Source organism: Gorilla gorilla, chromosome X (genome assembly GCF_029281585.2).
Source record: "Gorilla gorilla gorilla isolate KB3781 chromosome X, NHGRI_mGorGor1-v2.1_pri, whole genome shotgun sequence".
Lineage (NCBI taxonomy): Eukaryota > Metazoa > Chordata > Mammalia > Primates > Hominidae > Gorilla > Gorilla gorilla.
This window is the reverse complement of record NC_073247.2, coordinates 167,285,232-167,299,507: the sequence shown is the minus strand read 5'-3', so window position 1 is coordinate 167,299,507 and position 14,276 is coordinate 167,285,232. Positions and strand designations below refer to the sequence as shown.

General features: G+C 33.7%; 1 protein-coding gene across 1 annotated transcript in view; it reads right to left on the bottom strand.

The window, feature by feature from the left end:
* SPRY3 (sprouty RTK signaling antagonist 3) overlaps positions 1 to 14,276 on the bottom strand; it is a 157,472-nt gene that overhangs the window by 68,002 nt on the left and 75,194 nt on the right. The window lies entirely within an intron of this gene.

Here is a 14,276-nt window from a genome sequence, read left to right as displayed (position 1 = left end):
AATGAGTAACTTCTAGTATTTGATAGTATAACAATGGGGGAACTAGAGTCAATAATAACTTAATTGTACATTTTAAAATAACTAAAAAGAGTATAATTAGATTGTTTGTAACACAAAGGATACATGCTTGATGGGGTGAATACTGATTTTCCATGATGTGATTATTACGCATTGGCTACCTGTACCAAAATATCTCATGTACCCCATAAATATATATACCTGCTATGTACAGAAATTAAAAATAAAAAATATGAAGAAAGATTGAAGCAAAAATAGCAACTTCTCAAATTTGATGAGAAGCGTTAATCTACACATCAAAGAAGCTCAGCAAATGCCATATAAGATAAATACAAACAGCCACACCTGGACACATCCTAGTCAAGATGCTAAGTAACAAAGGCAAAGAAAATAATTTAGAAAGCAGCAGGAGATAACTCATCATGTATAAGGGAATGACTGTTAATGGCTTGCATTTCATCAGAATCAATGGAGGCCAGAAGGCAGTGGGATTATATATTCAAAGTGCTGAGAGAAAAAAATCTGTTGAGCAAGAATACTATGTTATGCAGAATTATCTTTCAAAAGTGAAGGCAAAATAAATACAGTGTCACATAAACAAAGACTGAGAAAATTCATTGCTAAGAGATCAGCCCTATAAGAAGTTCGAAAGGAACTCTTCGAGCTGAAGGAAACACATACCAGATGACTATGCAAGGTAGAGACTGATAAATTAAGAGCCATATTGTAATCCCTGGAGCAGCCATTAACAAAATAGCTCAAAAATAGAATTAAAAACTCAACAGAAGAATTAAAATTGTATATTATAAAATATTCAACTAAAAAGGAGCTAGTAGAAGAGGAACAAAAAAGATATGACACATGTAGAAAATATTAGCAAAGATCACATGTAAATCTAATCATATCTTTATTAAATTAAATATGAATAAATAATATACTCTAATCAAAAGGTGGATATTATCAAACTAGGTGAAAAAGCAAAATCCAACTATATGCTATCTGCTGGAGACATATTTTAGATTAAAGATACAAGGAGTTTGAAAGTAAAAGGATGGAAAAATACATACCATGCATATTATAAACATAAGGAGTTGAAATGGCTATATTGATATGAGTACATAGACTTTAAGACAAGAAAGAGTATTAGAAATAAAGGGACCAGTTCATAATCATAAATATGTAACAATTATAAATGCATTCCCACCTAACAACAGAGCCCCAATACATATAAAGCAAAATCTGAAAGAATTGAAAAAAGCAGCAGAGATTTCAAAAATCTTAATAATTGCTAGGACAAATAGATATTAGTAAAGATGAAGAGAAAACTTGAACAACACCAGTGTGACCTGACATTTTAGAACATTTTACACAATAACAACATAATACACATTTTATTCAAGCAAACATGAAACATTCTACGGTATAGACCATATAATAGGCCACAAACCAAGTCTCAATAAATTCAAAAGGTTCAAAACAAATCTATGTTCTCTGACAACAAATTAGATTAGAAATAAACAACAGAAAGAAATTTAGAGCTCCCCAAATATTTGGAAATATTCAACTACACTTCCAAACGATCCATAAATAAAAGAAATCACAAAGAAAGTTATAATGCATTTTAACTGGAGGAAAATGACAACAAAACGTATCGAAATTTATGGTATGCCCCTTAAGCAGTGCTTGAAAAAAAATTTATACTTTAAACTCTTTATCATAATGAAGAAACATTGCAAATCAATAATCTAAACTTCCACCTTCAGAAACTAGAAAAACAAGAGCAAATTAAACCTAAAGCAAGGAAAGAAAAGAAATAAAATCAGAGCACAAATCAATGAAATAGAAAACAAAAAATGTAATAGAAGTAGAAGAAAATCATTTAAACCATAAATTGTTTCTTTTAAAAGATCATCCCATAAGTATTTGGGAGAATGCACCAATGAAATAATATGGGCCTACAGTGTTCTTTTATGGAAAATTTTAACTACAGATTAAAATTTTAAAATAGATGTACCATTGCTATGGTTATTTCTTCTTGGATGAGTTTTTGAAGTTCGCGCCTCCCAGGGATTTAGCCCATTTCATCTAAATTGTTCCATTTGTGAATATAAAGTTGTTCTTAATATTCCTTCATCTTTTTAATGTATGTGTGGTCTTTAGTTAAATGGGAATTATTCTTTCCTGATATTGGTAATTGTCTTCTTGATTTTTTTTCTTGATCATTCTGGCTAAAGGTCTATCAATTTTGTTGATATTTTTAAAAAGGCAACTTTTGTTCCATTGATATCTATTAATTTTCTCTTTTAAACTTTATTGATTTTTTCTCAGCTTTATTATTTCCTTTCTTCTGCTTACTGTGGGTTTATTTTGAACTTCTTAGGTGGAAGCTGAGATTATTTATGTAAGATTTATTTCCTAATATAAGAATTTAAAAATGTAAATTTCCCTCTAAGCTAACTAATGTAGCTACACCATGCAAAGTTTTATCTGTGGTATTTTCATCTTCATTCACTTCAAAATATTTTAAAATTCCCTTTCATATTTCTTCTCTGATCATTGGGTGACTTAGATGGATGTTTTTCAATTTACAAAGAAGTTGGGAATTTTTCCAGATTATCTGTTATTGATTTCCAGTTTAATTCTACTGCAATCTGAGGACATACTTTATATGATTAATATTCTTTTAAATTTGCTGAGGTTTGTCTTATGACCCAAAGTATGGTCTACATTGGTGAATATTCCACACACATTTGAAAAGAAATTGTATTCTGCTTTTGTTGGGTGGAATGTTTTATAAATGTCAATTAGGTCTTGTTTGATAGTGCTGTTCAGATCTTCTATATCCTTGTTAATTTTCTGTTTATTCGTTCTACTAGCTGTTGAGAGAATTGTCGAAGTGTTCAGCTATAATTGTGGATTTCTGTATTCTTCAATTTCAGTAATTTAAAGTGCTTCATATACTATGTGCTATGTACATAGTACTATGTTGTAAAGAGCATTATGTCTTTTGGATTATGTCTTTTGGAGAGTTGATCCCTTCATCATCATGTATGTCTCTCTATATCCCTGTTAATATTCCTTTTCTGAAGTTTATTTTTGTCTAATATTAGCATAGCTATTCTAGTTTTGTTTCAGCTAGTGTTTGCATTATATGTATTTCTCCACTCTTTTACTTTCAACATATCTATACCTTTACAGTTAAAGTGAGTCTCTTGTAGACAACATATAGTTGAGTCTTGATTATTTTTAAATCTAATCTGATACTGCCTTTAAATTGATGTGTTCAGAATATTTACACTTAATGTGATTATTGATATGGTTGGATTAAAATCTACCATTTTCTTAGCTGTTTTCTATTTGTTATATTTCATCTGTGTTTCATTATTCTTCCTTTTCTGCCTTCTCTTGTATTTGAGCATTTAAAAATTCTGCTTTATCTTCTCTTAATGACATTTTAAATAAAAATTTAGTGCCTTCCCAGAGTTTATGACACACATTTAAAAAATCACAGTCTACCAGCAAATATTATTCTCCTACTTCACATGAAGTGTAAGGCTTTTACAACTGTACATTCCCAATTGCTCCCTCCCATCCATTGTGCTTTTGTTAGCACAACTTCTAATTTTATATATGCTATAAATATACAATAAATTGTTATTATATTTTTTCTTTAGACAGTGTTATCATTTAGAACAATACAAATAAGAAAAATAATTTAACTTTACCTTCCTAGGCTTCATTTCCAGCACTCTTTATTTCCTTTAGTCCCACATTTTAGTCTGATATGATACTCTTTCTGCCTGAAAAACTTTCCTTTATCTTGTAGAATGAGTCTTCTGACAATGAATTATCTCAGTTTTTGCTTGTCTGATACAGTTTTTATTTCACCTTCATTTTAAAAAGATTTTTTTCTGGATATAGAATCCTGGGTTGACAAATTATTATTTCTACATGTTAAAATGATCATTCCATTGTGTCCTGACTTGTATGGCTTATGACAAATAGTCTGCTGTTATTATCTTTTTTCTCTATGTTTGATGTTTCCTTTTCTCTGCCGTCAGGGTTTTCTCTTTGTCTTTTGTCTTCCAGCAGTTTGAATAAAATATGCCTAATTTGTTTGGTTTTTTAAAAGTCATGTTTGGTGCACTCTGAGCTTGGGTATGCAATTTGGTGTTTGTCATTAATTAAAAAAAATTCTCAGTCATTATTTTTTAAAATACTTTTTCTGCCCCATTCTTTCTCTCTCTTTTTCTTTGGTGATTCTAATTACATGAATGTTAGAACATTTGATATTGTCACACAGCTCTTGAATGTTTTCTTTTCCTCACTCTTTTTTTGTCTCAATGTAATCAATTTATTGGTCTAAATTTTTGTTTCAATTTAATATATTTTAAGGTCTATGGATTTTGTCCTCAGAGGTGTCAGTTCTGTTGGGCCCCTCAAAGGCATTCTTCATCTCCGTAATTTTGTTTTTTATTTCTAGCATTTATATTTGATTCTTTATTATAGTTTTGATCTCTCTGCAGAAATTACCCATCTATCTTGTGTGTTGTCCACTTTTTCTGGTGGAACATTTAACTAATTACTCATAGTTATTTTAAGTTACCTGTCAGAGAGTTTCCAAATTTGTGTCATATCTAATTTTGATTTTGAATATTTCTTGTATCTTTGGGAATGTGTTGATTTTTTTAGCCTTTTCACATGCCTCATAATATTTTGTGGAAAGTTGAATAAGTTGGGTAGGAAATAGAGACCAAGGTAAATAGATTTTATGCCTTGAAATACACACGCCTTTCCTTCTAGTAGGCCTTTAGTGCGAGGGTTTGCATTATTACAGTTAGTAGTTAGGCTCAATTTGAGATATATTGCTGCTATGGTTACCATCAGTGAACCACCACAGGCTTCAGATTTTTATAGAGAATTTGTGTCTATCATGGAGAATGGTCGACCAGAACAATATCTGTTCAATTATGAGATTAAGGGTTTCCATTTGTGCTGTGCCCCAGAGAATGTGTCTTTGTTCCTTTCTCATTCATCTCCAAGCAGAATTCTGTTGTTATTTACTATTTTAGGCTTTTTAGCTTGATGGTAGTTTGGGGTGTGGCCTCTGTTGTTCTGATTAAGAGTTAGTTATAGGCATGCACTATGTTCTTGCATCTTAGGTATATGATCTGATAGGTTTTCCTGACTCTCCCCAGCTGTAGTTGTAGGCTCAACATATAACCCTACTCCTTTCTCAGAAGTAAAGCTTTCCTCCTGTTCCCTTTCCCCAGATGCAATAAGTGTTCATCAATGCCATAATGCCAGAGGTTCTGGTTGCCCTTCCCTCCATAGTTCAAGGCTTCATTTTCTGTATTGGAAGTAGAGGAGAAATATCCAGTGGGAGTTTCTTGTTCCTCCAACATAACTACTGATATCTTACTCTAAATCTGCATCACAACATACACTTCTAGAACGCTTTCTGATATTTTCTGGGAGCACCCGTTGAGGTTCATGGAGGACTGTGCAAGGTGACACTGACCCCTCCAAGTTCTTGGCACATAGGGGTTTCACGCTGTCTTGCCAGATTACTCTCAGCCTTCACCACGTTGTCAACTATTCTAGCTCAATGCTTCTTACAAGGTTCTTGTTGTGTCTTATATGAGTGTGTAATTTTGTCTTCTCTTTTGTCACGTGCACCATTCTTTCTCCCTTAGATATGGGCCAACTGTTTGCTCTGAAACCCAAGCTCCCTGATGGGTTCAAAAAAACTATGAGTTCTAGAAGTTTTTCTGTAGACTCTTTGGGATTATCTATAGAGACACTGTTGTCTGTGAATAGAGAGAGTCACCTTTCTTACTTTCCAATCTGTTTGTCTTATACTTCTTTTTTCTTACTTAAATCTTAGCACTGGCTAGGGATTCCAATACCATGTTGATTATGAGTGGTGTTAGTGAATATCTTTGCCTTCTTTTCAATCTTAGTGGAAACAAGAATTCAGTCTTTCATTATTATGATGTTAGTTATAGTCCTATGTGGATACCACTTATTAGGTTAAATTTTGATATAGGATATTCATTGACTGGGGAAATCTCTACACCATTGATTTTCACATGTAATACCCAACTACACGTTGACAGCCATTCTGTATTAATCAGCACAGTCTAACCAGATTGTCTCTAGTGCAAATGGGGAAGGAAAGAGTCACAAAATATTAAAGTGGATGGTGAAATAGGGATAGATAGTTGATTACTTGCTTGCTTCTCAGCATCCATTACTCCCTACTTCTGATAGCAATACCTTGAATTCCCTTTTTGAAACTACTCTTCTCACATTCTCAACCATCTTGGTCAAAGTAATTGATTTGGGGATTGGTACACAATTCATTGAGAGCCTATAAAATGAAAAATATATACTGGTTAAAGATAAGTTATTTCTCTTCCCTGGGAATTGATGGCATGAGGATGTGAGCTTTAGATAAGCAGAAAACATCTTGCCACCATATCAGGGCTAGCCTGAAGATGAAGTTTGTACAGCAAAGAAGGAAGAACTAAGAGATGCAGAGAAATGGAGTGTGGTAGACACTGCCAATTACCTGACCCAACATCCATTCCCAAATCCATTTTTTATGTGGTTTGCCACTCTAAAGGCAGAAAAATCTGAATATTCACTTTATTATCCTCCTTTGTAACTAGATGTGAGTTTGCCAAAGAGATATAAGTGAAATTTTGCTGAGGAAGTTCCAACAAATTTTTGTTTTTTTCTTGATAAAGGGGACATATATGAGTGGTACTACTCATCCATCTTTATTTCTTGCATTGAATGCAGATTTGATCTCTGGAGCTGCAGCACTACTTTGTAGCCATGAAGTGACAAACATGAGGGAAGTGCAAAGATAATTGTAAAAATTGTGACATTGTCAGGCTGCTAAACAAACCCATGAAGCAACCTATTTAGAGACTTCTTGATATATGATAATAATACATTCTTGTTTGAGTAAGCCTCTGCAAGGCATTCTTTACTAATATATGAACCATATATTCACTATTTTTTGAGAAAGATTGAATTAGGTTTTCTGTTATTTATAACCAAAAATTTCTAACTGATACAGATAGTATCATAATGGAATTTCCCTAGGGACTCAGGATTACCTAAATTCAGTCTTACCTCATCTACTCTTCCTGCCCAAAGAGAAACCAGGACTCAAACTCAAATCCATGTCTAAGTTTCCTTATATGAGAAATGGGTTGCATTAGTCAGCGTTCTCCAGAAAAACAGAACCAATTTATACACACACACACACACACACATCATTATTGTCAAGTACACATGGTGCATTTACTAAGGTGGGCTATATTCTGGGTCATAAAACAAGTTTCAATAAATATAAAGTGATTGAAACTATGCAGAGGATGTTCTCTGACCACAGTGGAATTAAATTAGAAATAAATATCAATAATATATATCAGAAACTCCAAATATTTCCAGATTTAAAAATACACTTCTAAATAAATCATAAGTCAAATAATAAATTACAAGTGGCATTAGATAATATTTTGAGATTAATGATAATGAATATGTAACAAATATTTGTTGGATTAAGATGATACAGTAGTTAGAAAGAAAATCAAAGTTTTAAATGTTTTTTGGAAAGGAAAAAGGCCTTAAATCAATGATTAAGAAGCTAGAAAAAGAGCAAAGTATAACTGAGGTAAGTGAGTAGAAGAAAGAAAAAATAAAGAGGAAAAAACAATGAAATAGAAGAAAAATGTAATAAATAAATTAAAGATCAACTAAAGATCAAAATCAACAAACATCCAGATAGACAGATCAAGAAAATAAAAGAGAGAGAAAACAAACAATATCAGAAATAGCAAAGAGCACATCAGTACATATCATTAAGCCATTAAAAGGTAATAAGTATGTATTGTGAACGATTTTATGTTAGAATATTTGACAATTTAGATGAACAAATTCCTTGAAAAATATAACCTATAAAAATGGACAGAAGCTAAAACAGAAAATATGAATAACATTATATATAGTAAATTTAATTTGTTACTAAACATCTAAGAAATCCCAGGTCCAGATGGCTTCACTGAAGTCTATCAGACATTTAAGGGAAAAAAATACCAGCAAAGTGACATATAGATTTAATGCGATAACAATAAAAACCTCAGCAGATTTTTTCTATAAACATTGACAAGTTGATAGTATAATTTATATGGAAACACAAATAACCTAGAAAATGCAAATCAATTTTTTTAAATATAAACAATATTAGAGAAATTACAGTGCTTAAGTTAGCCTTATTATAGTTACAGTAATCAAGAGAGCTAGACATTGGTGAAAGCATAGACATATAGGTCACTGAAACATAATAGACTCAGACATGTTCAGTTCATTTTCTACAAAGATTCAAAGGCAATTCAATGGAGTTAAAATGTCTTTTCATCAAATAGTGCTAGAACAACTGGATATTCATATGAAAAAAATGAACATTGACTTTTGCCTCACAGTATACACAAAATTTAACTCAAAATCAACCAGGGAGCTAAATGTAAAATATAAAGTTGTACCCATTTACTATTCCCTCTTTATCCCTCCTCCCCACTAACCTTACCAGTCTCTGGTAACCATCATTCTACTCTCTATCTCCACGAGTTCATTTTTTAAGCTCCCAATATGAGTAAGAATATGTAATAGTTATCTTTTTGAGCCTGGCTTATTTCACTTAACAAAAAGGGTACAAAAATACACTTACTATTTGGGAAGTTGATGTGGGAAGATTGCTTGAGCCCAGGAGTTTGAGGCTAGCCTGGGCAACATAGTAAGACCCCATCTTAAAAAACATATAGTTAGATGGAAATAAAAAAATCTAGAGTACAGTATCACAATAGGGCAACTATAGTTAACAATAATTTATTGAATATTACTAAATAACTAAAAGAGTGAAATTGGAATGTTCCTAAGATGAAGAAATAATAAATGGTTGAGGCGATGGATATCCCAGTTACTGTGATTTGATTATTGCAGTTGTATGCTTGTATAAAAATACCACATGTACCCTATAAATGCGTACAACTAATATCCATAATAGTTAATCCTTTTTCCATTTAGAAAAAAAAGTGCAGCTCACTGCCAGCACTCTTTTAATTTTACACAAACACCCTCTTTGAGGCTGGAGCAAATCTGAGTGATTTTCAATGTGAAAATAAAATATAAAAACTGTTCTTGGAATTATTTCTAAACAGAACTAACATCGGAACCATCTGAATCATCAGAATCGTCTATTTCAGAAAAATCGAATTCATCAAATGAATCTTTGGCCAACAATTGTTTGAAAATAATGTTAACATCACGTGTAGGAATTTGAAATTTTCAGCAATCAAGAATTACTAGATTTTGTAAATGTAAATACCATCACTAAAAACAGAATGCTATAAATAGAATAATGCTTTTTGTTTCCAAAGTTGATATAATTGAGCAATGCAAAAATAATAATAAAAGTGAAATATTTTGCGGCAAAGTTATCTCAGGGTAAATGCTGCAGCTGCAAGTGCCACTGATGAGTATTCTTGGGGCAAACAAGCACGGGGTTAAACACGAAAAATTAAATAGATAAAACCGTAACAATTCTAGGAGAAAACATAGGAAAAATATTTTCAAATTTGTAGGAAGGCAATACTCCTTAGATAGGACACAAATCATATACGATAAAATAAAAATGTTACAAAAGTTTAACTTAATCAAAATTAAAACCTTTTGCTCTTTGAAAAAAATTGGTAAGAAAATGAAAAAGCAAGCTAGAATGAAAAAAATTCATCACACATATATTGATAAAGGTATATCCAGAATTGATATAAGTTCATCCTGAATAGAAAAAGAACTTTTTCAGGTCCAATTGATTCAGTGCTGAGTTCAGGTAAATGTCTTTGTTAATTTTCTGCTTTGATGATCTGTCTAATACTATCAGTGGGGTATTGAAGTCTCCCACTATTATTGTGTGGGAGTCTAAGCCTTTTTGAAGGTCTCTAAGAACCTGCTTTATGAATCTGGGTGCTCCTGTATTGGGTGAATATATATTTAGGAGAGTTAGGTCTTCTTGTCGAATTGAACCCTTTACCATTATGGAATGCCCTTCTTTGTCTTTTCAAAACTTTGTTGGTTTAAATCTGTTTTGTCTGAAATTAGGATTGAAACCCCTGCTTTTTGCTGTTTTCCATTTGCTTGGTAGATTTTTCTCCATCCCTATATTTTGAACCTATGGGTGTCACTGCATGTGAGATGAGTCTCTCAAAGACAGCATACCAATGGGTCTTGGTTCTCTATCCAGATTGCCACTCTATGCCTTTTAATTGGGGCATTTAGCCTGTTTATATTCATGGTTGTTACTGATATGTGTAATTAACGTGACAGACATCAACTCTCTACCCAAAAGCAATAGAATATACATTCTTTTCATCGCCACATGGCAATGCTCTAAAATTGACCACAGAATTGGACACAAAACACTCCTAAGCAAATGCAAAAGAAGTGAAATCATAACAACCACTCTCTTGGACCACAGCACAATCAAATTAGAAATCAAGACTGAGAAATTTGCTCAAAACCATACATTTACATGGAAATTAAATAACCTGTTTCTGAACAACTTTTGGGTAAATAATGAAATTAAGGCAGAAATCAAGAAGCTCTTTGAAACTGATGAGAACAAAGACACAACATACCAGAATCTCTGGAACACAGCTAAGGCAGTGTTAAAAGGAAAATTTATAGCACTAAATGCCCACATCAAAAAGTTATAAAGATCTCAATTTAACAAACTAACATCACAACGAAATGAACTAGAGAACCAAGAGCAAACCAACCCCAAGGCTAGCAGAAGATAAGAAATAACCAAAATCAGAGCTGAACTGAAGAAGATTGAGACATGAGAAACCATTCAAAAGATAAATGAATCCAGGAATTGTTTTTTTTTTAATCAATAAAATAGATAGACTGCCAGCTAGACTAAGAAAGAAAAAAGGGAGAGAAGATCTAAATAAACACAATTAAAAATGACAAAGGGGATATTACCACTGACCCCACAGAAATACAAAGAATCGCTGGGATATTATGAACACCTCTATACACATAAACTAGAAAATCTGGAAGAAATTGATAAATTCCTGGACACATACACACTCCTAAGACCAACAACAGGCTCTGAAATTGAATCAGTAATAAATAGCCTACCAACCAGTAAAAGCCCAGGACCAGTTGGATTCATAGCCAAATTCTATCACATGTACAAAGAAAATCTGGGACCATTTATATTGAAACTACTCCCAAAAAATGAGGAGGAGGAACCCCTCCCTAAGAGGCATAACAACAACAACAATAAATGGTGCTGGGATAACTGGCTAGCTATATGCATAAGATCGAAACTGGACCCCTTCCTTACACCATATACAAAAATTAACTCAGGATGGATTAAATACTTTAATGTAAAATCCCAAACTATGAAAACCCTGGAAGAAAACCTAAGCAGTACCATTCAGAACATAGGCATGGGCAAAGATTTCATGATGAAAACACCAAAAGCAAATGCAACAAAAGCAAAAATTGTCATACGGGATCTAATTATTCTAAAGAGCTTCTGCACAGCAAAAGAAACTATCAACAAACAGACAACCTAGAAAATGGGAGAAAATTTATGCAAACTATGCATCTGACAAAGGTTTAATATCCAGCATCTATAAGAAACTTAAACAAATTTACAAGAAAAAGCCGAGCAACTCTATTAAAAAGTGGGCAAAGGATATGAACAGACACTGCATGTTCTCACTTATAAGTGGTAGCTGAACAACGAGAACACATGGACACAGAGAAGGAAACAACACACACTGGGGCCTGTCGGAGGAGGGCAGTGGTGGGGAGAGCATTAGGGAAAAGAGCTAAGGCATGCTGGGCTTAATAGCTAGGTGATGGGTTGATAAGTGTAGCAAACCACCATGGCACATGTTTACCTATGTAACAAACCTGCACATCCTGCCCATGTACCCCAGAACTTAAAAAAAAACAATTTAAAAAAAGACATACATGCGTCTGACAATCATATGGAAAAAAGCTCAACATCACTGATCATTAGAGAAATGCAAATCAAAACCACAATGAAATACCATGTCACATCCGTCACAATGGCTATTATTAAAAAGTCAAAAAAATAACAGATGCTGGAAAGGTTTTGAAGAAAAAAATGCTTTTACACTGTTGGTGGGAGTGTAAATCAGTTCAAGAATTGTGGAAGATAGTGTGGCAATTCCTCAAGGAGCTAAAGACAGAAACACTATCTGACCCAGTAATTCCATTACCGGGTATATACCCAAAGGAATATAAATCATTCTATTATAAAGACATATGCATGCATATGTTCATTGCAGCACTATTCCCAATAGCAAAGACATGGAATCAACCTAAATGCCCATCAATGATGGACTGGATAAAGAAAATGTGGTCCATATACACCATGGAATACTATGCAGCTATAAAAAGGAACGAGATCATGTCCTCTTCGGGGACGCGAATGGAGTGGAAAGCCATTATCCTCAGCAAACTAACTCAGGAACAGAAAAGCAGATACTGCATGTTCTCACTTATAAGTGGGAGCTGAACGATGAGAATACATGGACACAGGGAGGGGAACAGCACACAATGGGGCGGGGGAGGGGTGGGGGGAGGGAGAGCATCAGGAAGAATAGCTAATGGATGCTATGCTTAATACCTCGGTGATGGGATGATCTGTGCAGCAAACCACCATGGCACACATTTACCCTTGTAGCAAACCTGCACATCTTGCACATGTATCCCTGAACTTAAAATAAAAGTTGAAGAAAAAAAGAAGAAAGTGGCTTCTCCCCCAAAAATACACTTACCATAAGAGCCAGCAATCCCACTTCTAAGTATTTACCAAAGAGAAATGAAAATATATTTCCTTATGAAGAATTGAATGTGAATGATAAATGTTTGAGGTGATGGATATGCTAATTACCCTGATTTGATCATTAAATATTGTATACCACATTTTCTTTTTCTTTTTAAAAAAATTTTACTTGAAGTTCTGGGATACATGTGCGGAATGTGCAGGCTTATTACATAGGTATACATGTGCCATGGTGGTTTGCTGCACTCATCAACCCATCACCCAGGCTTTAAGCCCTGCATGCATTAGGTATTTGTCCTAATGCTCTCCCTCTGAATCCATTCACTTTCCATGCTTTGGATAAAGCTCTCTATTTCTAGTTCCAAGAATTTACATGCCACACAGGTCTGGCCGATCACTCTTGTAAGCCACAATATGTGGTTAAGATATGAGCATGTTACTCAAGTAAACTATTCTGATCTGATCAGAGATAATGCCAGTAATCTCGTTCAAGTAATAGACAAACAGATGTTTTCTATTCTGCTGGACTTAAAGTCATGAAATTGTAAACCAGGAGTTATTGGCAACTACCCTGCTACAATGAGGGAAGAATCTGTAAGAAATGGATATAATGCCGAGGAAAGCATAACTGAGAAATGGATAGAGCTCATGCCTTGACATTATTTGAGTTCCTGGATTCAGTCATGTTATCTAAAACTAGATCTATCCCTGGGCTATTCTGTTACATGAGCCAATACATTTCCCTTTTGATAAAGTCAATTTGGATTAAGTTCCTGACCAGTTGCAAATATGAGTTCTAATTGAAATATTAGTCTTGTGAGTATAGACAACTGTTTTTTGTCAAATGGAGTTATCCTGGTCTATACTGAGAAAGGAAAGCAAGCATGTCAGTCAGGCTCAAAGCCTAAGCCAAGTTGGGCTTGGCACATTGCCTGATCAATTTATAAATGATGTTTTGTTGCAAACTCCCTGTTCTGGGTAATGTGCAAGTTGAAAATTCTAAAGGACTTATGTGGAAAAACTTTCAGCTCTTGCACAGGTGGAATAATAATGTATACCTTCCTTTCTCTCCCACTGAACTGAACTTCAAAATGTGGACAGAATGCATGAACAGCTATTTGAGAATGCTAAAAAGTAAATAGCAGATATATTATGAAAAAACATCACAATTCAAAGTACCAACAAACCAGCATCATGTTTTTTTGTTCTGGCAGCCCCTGGCCTCAACTCAATGTAACCCAAATCTCAGAAGTTAACACTGTAGTGCAAAGCGAGATTCAGGGGAAGCCTGGCTCAAGGGGCAGGAAAGGTAATATCTAAAATTCAGGGATGGAAGAATATCCCGTTTCTTCTT